At 43.0% G+C, this 10,364-nt stretch overlaps 1 protein-coding gene across 4 annotated transcripts in view; it reads left to right on the top strand.

Moving 5' to 3' along the window:
• Positions 1-10,364, top strand: part of LRRC4C (leucine rich repeat containing 4C) — a 933,364-nt gene that overhangs the window by 835,073 nt on the left and 87,927 nt on the right. For 2 of the 4 annotated variants that reach the window (XM_032794453.2, XM_032794499.2), the window contains one exon: positions 1,260-1,369. The exons of the other annotated variants lie outside the window; for them this stretch is intronic. The gene's annotated coding sequence lies outside the window, so the exon portion shown is untranslated. The remainder of the gene's footprint in view (positions 1-1,259; positions 1,370-10,364) is intronic. 4 annotated transcript variants of the gene reach the window in all.

Genomic DNA, 10,364 nt, shown 5'->3' with positions numbered 1-10,364 from the left:
TGTCTGTGTTCCATCATCTGCTCAAACCCCCTTCTAAACTCAACCAGATTTTCCACCTGCATCTCCAGTCCTCGGATCTTTTCTTCCATCAGCTCTATCAGGCGGAACTTCATGCAGATGAAATCCTTTTCAGGTACCCCCTCCAGGATCGTGTACATGCCGCAGCTTCCACATCCAGTCATCCTCGTTGTATCTTTCACTGCTACCTCTGTATCAGTTGTAGCCTTCCCACCTAGTGCCTGGTAGTCCAAGACACACAACACACCACAAACCCCCAACAGGTACCAGAATGCTGGCAGACCACCACCCACTCCCTTAACTAACCTGTCAGTTCCTCTGTCTTAGTCTCCCCCGCAACTTCCCCCTGTAAACTCCCTCTGAAACTCCCCTGTTTACAGCTCGGTTGGTGGCTGCTGTGCTGCTGCAGCTGTCTATTCCGCTGCCTGATTGGCTGGCTACTTTTATAGGACCCCTAAGCAGGTAAGCCCCACCCCCTAATCAGGGCTCAGCCCCTCTCCCAGCACACGGCCCCTAGCAGCCTCCACACACACAGACACACAAACTACACAATGCAATCCACAAACTACAAAAACCTGCTCCTCCAACAGAAGTCCCTCTGAAACTCCCCTGTTTCCAGCTCTGTTTGCTGGCTGCTGTGTTGCTTATAACCAGAGTATCTGAAAGCTTCAGAAACTGTAATTAATTTAGATTTATAAAATAAGAGAGACCTCCCTGAACAGTCTAGCTACATCTGACCAATACTTAAAACTACAATACATGAATAAAGGAAACAGCAACCTATGACTTACAAGTATACTAAATAATCGGCACAGAAATAATCAAAATTCCTAATATTTCCTAAATATTGCACCTATGTGCTTGTGTAGCGGTCCTTCTTAAAATATGTCCCTTGTGGTATACTCTAAATGTGAGCAGATCAGTGACATTATCTTTGTGCACACACCCTGTAAGCATTATAATTGTCCCATTTTACAGATGGCGAAACTGAGGCACAGAAATTAGGGACGTGACTGAAAGCCCATTGAAGTCAGTCAAATGATTCCCAGTGTCTCCATTAGGCTTTGGATTGTTCCCTAAATTACTTCACTCAAAGTCAAGCAGGAGGCCTGTGGCAGAGTTTAGAATAGAACCCATATCTCCTAATACTGATTAAACAAAACAAACAAAACGGCATCTTCTACTTTATGGCTCAAGTCCAGCAATTTGATCTACTAACGTGAACCCTTTTTCCCGTGCAGAGCCCTGTTGGGGCTAGCAAGAATCCCTGCTTCCTAGTGAGACATACAACACTTGTTTGTATCCCTTGAAGGTTCTAGTGCATCAGACTTCAAGTTTGTGACACATTGAGGTAGAAAAAAACGCTTTTTGTAGGTCATTTTTGGAGATAGTTATATAAATGTTTACGTAGATCACTTCCCCTTCCAATTCCTGTATGCTCTTTTAACGGTGGGAGAATTTGAAGCTCATTAAAGCAAAGAGCTAATAGCTAAAAGCAAGCATAGTAAAGACTTACTGCTTTGCAAATTTCCACCGTGGTGTTCTGCTAAGAGAGCAAAAGCTCCACTGCTGCGTGGTCAATGTGTTTTGAGTCCTGATCTACAGCTCCTCCTACTATTCTAGTCCTGAGCTGCCTCTAAGCAGGCACTTAGTATCGCAGCTGATTGCATGGTTGTTTAGTAATGCTGGCAAATATTCACTAGCTACAGAGTTGAGCCCCACCAAACTCATTTCATTCTTTTACACCAATTAAGCCATAAATGGAACCCATATTTCCATAAATGAAAAATTTAAGCTGTTATTTTAGAAAAGGGAAAGAATTTGAGACCAAGCTGGTTACTTGCAAATGAAGTTTCAACCTGACATGTAGCCAAGCAATATACCTCTGAGAAATTGCGCTTATCAAATATATCAGATAAACCTGAATTGTTTCAGCAATAATTAATGAAAGCCACACAAAGCCCTTGTGCTTCGTGCAAGGTTGCAGAGTGAAAGCCCCCAATTTCTGACTTGTTTAAATCTTAGTTCTAATTAGCATGATTAAGGGTAAGTTTTTTTTTAAAGTATTTTTTTAATGTGTAATGTGTTTATAAAGTCATGTCAGCTAAGTGATGGCCTCTGCCTCAGTAGACATACCATACCTGCTGTATGATACACATGCAATTGTCTAAGGATTTCCACTTGAACTTTTTCCTGACTAAAGACTGGGCTATGGGAACCTATCCCCTTGAACTTTTTCCTGAACTCAAACCTTAACCTGAAACATTTGTGAGCTGACAGAAAATTTGGCAACCTTTTTTTTTTAATATGCATTGACTTTGATGTTTTCCAGAGTAAGAAGTGCCAGAATGCTGTCAGAAATGCTCTTCTGATGAGATTTCCAGCATCCTGGTTTTCAGCTTCATGAGGTTCATAACCAAAACAAGCTGAAATTAAGGACATTTGCATTTTTTTTACTTTGCTTTGTTTGGTGTTTGATTGTTTTTGTTTTAATTCAAACTGAACTATAGATAAAATAATGCAAAAATACTGTTGTTTGGGTAGGTAAAAAGTGAATGCCAACTTTATTTGGGTGGGATTTAAGCTGATATCATGGTGTTATAAACTGAGTTTCACAGTTATTTAGATGTAATAGTAGAACACATTGATGTGCATCGTCAGATGCATCTTCAATGAATGTTTCCATCAGCTACCTTTGTTCAGGGATCTGGATGTGATGGAGAAGGGAAGATCCATATTTCCATGGCTTATCTCAATGGTTCTCAAGCAGGGGTCTGGCGGCACCTCGGTGGCTGCAAGCAGATTTGAGGGGGGCCACCAAGTAAGGCCAGCATTAGACTCACTGGGGCCAAGGGCACAAAGCTGAAGTCCCAACACATAGGGCTGAAGTCTGGGGCCATGAGCCTTGCCACCTGGGGCTGAAGCCAAAACCTAAGCCATGTAACTTTGTGGGGCACCCTGTGGCATGGGGGCCTGGGCAGTTGCCCTGCTAGCTACCCCCTAATGCCAGCTCTGGCTTTTATATGCAGAAAACCAGTTATTGTGGCACAGGTGGACTGTGGAGTTTTTATAGCATGTCGGGGGAGGGGGGTTGAGGAGGGCTCAGAAAGAGAAAGGTTGAGAACCCCTGGCTTATCTGACTGGCAAAAAGGTTCAAAGCTTTTGAGCCATGGAAACAGGAAGCAGAGTTCCAATTGTTCTTTATTCTATCATGTTCAGAAGTAACTCACTGAGAGAAGTAAACTTCTTTGGCCTGGTCTACACTAGGAAAGTAGAGTAGTAGAGCACCCCTGAGCAACACAATTAAACAGACATAATCCCTGGCGTAGGCGATGCTAGGTCAACAGAAGAGTTGTCCTGTCAACCTAACCACTGCCTCTTATGGAGCTGAAGTACCTATGCCAACGGAAGAACCTGTCCCATCAGTGTAGATCAGGGGTCCCCGACGTGATGCCCGCCGAGATGTCTAAGTGCACCCACGTACTGGCCGGTGGATGACAATCTGCCAAAATGCTGCCAACAAGCTGCGTCATCCAGAGGCATTGCTGCTGAAGTGCCGCTGATTTTTGCTACTTGTCATCTGCATTTTGGCGGTAACTCCTATTGACGTTGCTGCTTGTCGGCAGAATTTTGGCAGATGCTCATCTGCCGCCAGAGTCCTCCATGGCTCATCGACTGGCGCCTGCCAGACAAAAAAAGTTGGGGACTACTGATGTAGATAGTGTTTTCAGTGAAGCACTACAGTGGCACAGCTGCAGTGTTGCAGTGTGGTGTACTCTCTTGCTCCGCCACCTGCACAGTCGGCAGAGAAATGTCAAGTTAAAAGTAGTTAAAGCCAGGGAACAGATAATAATTAAATCACGGATCATCCATTTCCAGGCTTACGTTAGCAACCTAACCTTTGTCTCTCTGAAATGCACCTCCAGATGTTTTTGTCTCTCTGAAATGCACCTCCAAATGTTTTCAGAGTCATTCATTACTCCTAAATTTTGGAGTCTTCAAAGGAGGCAAGAGGGAAATGAGACAAAACCCAAACCTCCTCAGGAACATGGGACTTGCCTACACAGGGCATGATCTGAGGCCCGTTAATGGTGATGGAAAGACTCCTTTTGACTTTGCAGGGCTTTGGGCCAGCCCTGAGAAACAAACTGTTAGTGATTTGGGAAGATGTGTGAAGAAGTATTTCCTTGAATTTGTTTTATTCTCCTTATTCTCACATTTTCCCCTCACGATTACTAATGAAAAACTCTTTTGTGTGTGTATGTTAATTCCAATTTCACCTTCACATTTTAGTCTCATTTTCATAATGCTCAAGATCAAACATAATCTTCAAATGTATGAGAAATGTCTAAAAGGATGGGAAAAAGCACTCATTAGACCTAAAGGGAACATTATTACTATTATTATTATCTATTAATTAGTCATTCAAGACTTATATTCAAGGAAATATAAAAAATCTGATTCTGAAAAATGCTGAACATTCCCAACCCTTGCTGAAGTCAATGGAAATCCATGATTGATGAGGGTGCTAAGAACCTCCAGCATCACGCCCAGATTGTCATAAATGTACGCAGTGCTTTACAAATAAATAGAGGAACATTCACTTAAATAAATATATATAATATTCTCTTTCTGATGTGGGTGCCTATCTGCCAGTTATAATCATATCTCCATGTCTTAACTCATATAATTTTAATTATAGTCTTAACTCCTGAACATGCTAATAGGAAAGAGATCAAGCGGAAAGATTTTTTTCTGTAAACATTAAAAAATACCCTGTATGTTAAAATAAAGCAAACCAATATGGGATGCAGTTAGAAATCTTGACAATATGTAAATTTTTTTGAACTTTTAAGTTTATCCATTAGTTTCATGATTTTAACCTCTATTACTCCTAATGACAAAGGTATTTGTGCTTATCTTACTCGTGTTATACTAGGAGTCACCACTGTAATTAAAGGTGGAGTGTAGCATCCATTATAAACCACATTTTCTCTATTGCTCATAACTGTCTTCAATAAATCCCATCAGGGTGGAAGTTTACCCTGCTTCTTCTAAACATAGTAGTAGGCATTATTTTATTCATTCATTCATTTATTTAATTTCAGCAAAATTTATTCACCATTGTGAGTTTTGTCCAAATTAAAAATTGAACACTTGTTCCATATTGTCTAATAAAAAATTCTGTGTTCATAATTGTCAGTGGCTGAACTTGATTTGTTCCTTAGATGTCTTTGATTTTGTGACATTTCAGTGTGAGATTTTGCAGTAGTAACATTGTATTAAGCCTAATTCTTCACCATGGAATTTATCTTTGTGGGTGTCCCCATGCTAAGAAAAAAGCTGTTTTCATTTCTCATGTTAAGTAGGTAAAATCCTAAAGAAGACAAGGCAGTTTGTCATTTTTACCTCTGTTAGCACATTGAGAGAGGAGGGAGAGCTTAGGGTTTAACCTGACCTGCTAACATGCATTAAAACTACAACTTTCTTGTCTTCTCTAGGATTTCACCTCATGATAGTTAGCACATTATCCAAAATGTGGTTACAAAAATCACCTTTTTTGTAGTAAAAACAAGGTGTGTCTGCAGGTGTGTGCTCTGGTGTCAACCCTTATTTAGAGTGCCTAACATTTTCCATTTAAAATATCCTTGGGGCTTTCCTTGAGAAACTCTTAACACTTCCATTGCTTGCAATAGGCCTTTAAAATTTGGCACGGCCCTCAAAAAGAAGAGTGAAGTGCCTTTTCTGTACTGCATGAAATTCCATTCAGGTTTGACTGAGTTATAAACTGTTAAAAATAGTCATTTCTTTTGTTTTGGAAGAGAACATTTTGGCAGCATGAACAATAACTAAACATAAATGTTCTGAAAAGCTAGGCCCATGCCAACACCAAAGCATCAGCAGCCCTGGGAATGTCTGGGAGCTGACTTAGTAGTTATAGTGCTGGGGGGCAGAGGAAGATCAGATCAAGGTAGGCTCCTCCTTCTCCTCTCTGAGTACATCTCCCCAGACCTGGAACAGGTCCTAACATCCCATCCCCCCTTCTGGGGGCAGCAGATGAGGCAAGAGCCCACTCACTGTCTGGAGGGTGGGGAAAGGAAAGAAAACCAAACTAAACTGGGTTTCTCCCACCCACCTCCTGGATATCCAGCATATGGTGCCAACAGTCCATCACACTCTGGGATAACAGTCTTTGCCTGCTGTCAGCTTATATAGTTAGTCACAGAGGTCAAGTTGTAGACATCTGTACTACATTCCTGAATGTTCATGGTTCAAACCCTGATGATGATGTCTGATCGAAGGATTACTACAGTTATACATAACAGAATTTGCTTTAACATTTTTCTGGGAGGGCACCTTATGAAATGACCTAAAAAATCCTACAAGACAGAGTTATAAAAAAACATTATTTTAATTGCCAAAGGTCAAATACTTGAAAGGTAGGAATTCTCATATTTGTCATTGTCTTGAAGTACATGATCACACAAACTAGTTGTTTTTGTTTTCCACAGGACCCTATATTATTCAGTGCACAGTTGTATAATGGAGCAGAATTAGGGTTGCAGGAACAATCTTAAGTCTGGCATTTCCCAACTTTTGAATGTTTGACTTTGCAACCTAAATAATATTTTTTAACTAAAAACTTCAACTTTCATCTCATACACACAATGCAGATTCTTAACTTTGGGAATCCACTCCCTGTTCAGAAACAAAACTGCCCCCCTGCCCCCTTCCCCCCGCAAGAAATAAATAGGAGATTCGGGCATCTAGAGATAGTAGAATATTTCACTGAGCTCTGGAGAGATGCTCAGAGTGGAACATTTTGCCCTACATCTGTATTTCCTCAGGTTGTGAGTACTGTGAGTTTAAAGGCATGGTGCGAGTGAAACATTCCATATGCCTGAAGAGTGCAGTTAATAGCTTACATTGTATTCCTTCAATCTCTCTTCCCAGAAGACACTTGTGTGTACTTTTCCTATAATAGAATTTATCTCCTCCTCTATTTAAACCTGATATTACTTGTGAAAGTTAAAAGGAGAATTGATTAACCTTCCAATTGCTTACCCCCATCCAAAGTCTGAAGAGATGCTCTTGCTGTCCTCTGATGTATTCTTACTCCCTTCCCTTCACAGTTAATCAATGTGTCTGTATTTATTTGGACATCTCTGCCCTTGCTAACTTCAAGAGCCTCATCATACTTGTGGGTCTTCTAAAACCCTCTTGGAAAACACTGAAAAACATTCTGCTTGGAAACAATTCTACCTACATCTCATTGACTCATTAGCATCAACTTGTGTGATCTTCTTTGTTGTGGCTGCTGATTCACCCTATCCTTCTGTGCCTCAGATGTGTGTCCTGTCTCTGCTGACTCACTCTGTCTTCCAGACCTGTGTCCTAGTTGTGCTCTGACTCCTGGACCTTCTCTTCCCCATATTCTCTGTCATCTATCCCCAAGCCTCATATCTTAATTCTGCACCCCCTCTGCTCTCCTCTATAAATAAATTGTCTCCTCCACTTACTTTGTCCTCTAGCGACCCTTTCAGCATCCTGTCATTCGAAGGAGAAGCACAGTAATCAGTATCTATTTTCCTTTCAGTTGTACAGCAGCAATATTAATCTATGCATGAAGTTCATTAAGCAGTTCCTGTCAACTAGGCACAAGAAAGGTGCAGCATTCAGGAGTGAAATATAAAAGCCCATGGGCCAAAGCCTGGGTACACCACAAACACCAGAAAAGTGACTCCATAAAAATGCCACCTTCTTAGTATAATCTGCTCCCCATGGACCTCCTGATCAGGGTGAATTAATTCACTGACTGTCATAAACTGATGGTTAAGGGTTAATGTCTCTTTTACTTGTAAAGGGTTAATTAGCTCAGTAAACCTGGAACATCTGACCAGAGTACCAATCAGGAGACAAGATACTTTCAAATCTCGGTGGAGGGAAGCCTTTGTCTGTGCTTTTTGGGTTTTTTTCTTTGTTCTCTCTGGGTTCTGAGAGGGACCAGACATGTATACAGACTCTCCAATTTTCTGAAACAGCCTCTTCTGTTCAATTTAGTAAGTACCAGTTAGAAAGGCGGTTTAGTCTTTTGATTGTTTTCTTTATTTGCAAATGTGTATTTTGCTGAAAGATTGTATCTCTGTTTGCTACAACTTGTATTTGTGCTGGGGGGAGGATTCTCTCTAGTGTCTATAAGCTAAAAGACCCTGTAACATTTTCCATCTTGATTTTACAGAGACAATTTTTACTTTTTTTCTTTCTTTTATTAAAAGTTTTTCTTTTTAAGAACCTGATTGATTTTTTTTTCATTTCTTGTGTAAGACCCAAGGGGAGGGGGTCTGCACTCACCAGGGAATTTGTGGGAGAAAGGAGAGAAGGGGAGAGGAAAAGCCTGATTTCTCTCTGTGTTAGGATCACTGTCTTTCTCTCAGAAGAGTCTGGGAGGGGGAGAGAAGGGGGGAAGGTGAATTTCTTCTCCGTTTTAAGATTCAAGGAGTTGAATCACAGGGATCTCCCAGTGTTACCCAGGGAGGGGAGAATCTGGGAGGAAGAAAGGAGGGGGGAATGGTTTATTTCCCTTTGTTGTGAGACCCAAGGGGTTTTGGGTCTTGGGGTCCCCAGGGAAGGGTTTGGGGGCCAGAAAGTGTCCCAAAACACTATATTTTTGGGTGGTGGCAGCTCTGTCATTTCTAAGCTAGTAATTAAGCTTAGAGGGGTTCATGCAGGTACCCCATCTTTTGGACGCTAAGGTTCAGAGTGAGGAATCATACCTTGACACTGACAAAGACCATGTTTACTCAAACCCTGCTGAGCCAATGTGGCTACTGGGGAAGGAGCTGGCTTCTATTCTGCTGCAAGCACTGTCATGTTTATCAGTTCTAGTCTGATTGCTGGCGACTTCCCATTTGGTAATGATGTAAGAAGCAGAAAGCAAGCAGCTTGATTCTCAGGTGAAGTTTGTGATGCTGTCAGGAATTCATATTTATTCGATGGCTTGTAACCAGGGCCGTTCTTAGCCATAGGCAGAATAGGCAGCCACGTAGGGCCCCACTCTGCCTGAGGGCACCACTCTGCGAGAGCCCAGACAGACAGGAAGCAGTGGAGCATGTAAGAGCAGGGCTGCTGGGTCCTAGAAAGAGCAGAATTCTATCACAGTCTGAGGGAGGGGATTCGCTGCTGGGGTCTCTGTGAAGGGGAGGGGTAGGGTAAGGAGCTCACCTGTGAGTGTGACTCTTTCCCCCTGGCTGAGGTGAGGTGAACCAGGCTCTGTGGCTCTGGAACCAGTATCCTTTGTTGTCCCCCATAACATCCATTCTTCTCCCCCCCTGCCCCACAGAGCACCCCCTCCTTTCTCCCTCCTCCCCAGGAACATCCCTCTCTCTCTCCTCCCTCCCCTCCATCAGGGCTGGGTTGGGTGAGGTGCTGGGGTGGGGAGGAGGGGCTGGCTGGTTGCCTGCTGAGGAATGAAAGTGAAAGTAATTCACTTCCTCGGCAACGAGCCAAGATTGGAATGTCAAGACAGGGCTGGGTTGGGGTTAGCCAGGTGTGTGAAAAATCAGGATAGGGGATTGGGGTAGGTAGGTGAGCAGATATCCCTATTTTATAGGGACAGTCCCAGTTTTGGGGTCTTTTTCTTATATTGGCTCCTTTTACCCCAACCCCCACCCCTGTCCTGATTTTTCACACTTGCTGTCTGGTCACTCTAGGTGGGGGTAATTGGTGCCTATATAAGACAAAGCCCCAAATATCGGGACTGGCCCTATAAAATCAGGACATCTGGATCTGGTCACCCTAGCTGGGGAGCGCCTCTCCCCCGGGCTGGCAGCTGCCAGCGATCCATCTCATCTGGGGGAGCTGCACAGGTCAGGATGAGCTGCTGTGGCTCCATGGGTGACCTGTCTGAGATCAGATGCTGTGCTAAATTCACCATGGTCCATAAGGCTGGTGGTGGTGCCCATTGGCGCTGTAGCATGTCCAAACACTATGCGGTCTCTTGGCAAGCTGCATGAATTTTTTGGGGGCATTGCAACAAGTACCCCAACTGTGGCGTGGATTCCGATGGTCAGTGTTGCCAATATCACCCGTGCCTGGATTCTGCAGAGCGGGCGCAGTGACCGAGATGATGAGCAGGAGGAAGAGGATGTGCGTGAACCGCTCTTCAATTGACCAACAGCAGCCAGGAGCTGTTTTTGAGCCCTATTTACGCCCCAGCAACCAAGCCCCCTATCCAGCCAGTGAGCCATGGGAACGGGCCTTCTGGCGTTGGGATTTTCTATCAATCATGGTTACAAACAAGGTTTTTTAATTATAATTTGGAAGTGCATGTGTTTGATCTCTCTCTT

The sequence above is a fragment of the Chelonoidis abingdonii genome, chromosome 4 (assembly GCF_003597395.2).
Source record: "Chelonoidis abingdonii isolate Lonesome George chromosome 4, CheloAbing_2.0, whole genome shotgun sequence".
In the NCBI taxonomy this organism is placed as follows: Eukaryota; Metazoa; Chordata; order Testudines; family Testudinidae; genus Chelonoidis; species Chelonoidis abingdonii.
Note: the sequence above shows the minus strand (reverse complement) of the source record. Positions and strands in the feature narration are given on the sequence as shown.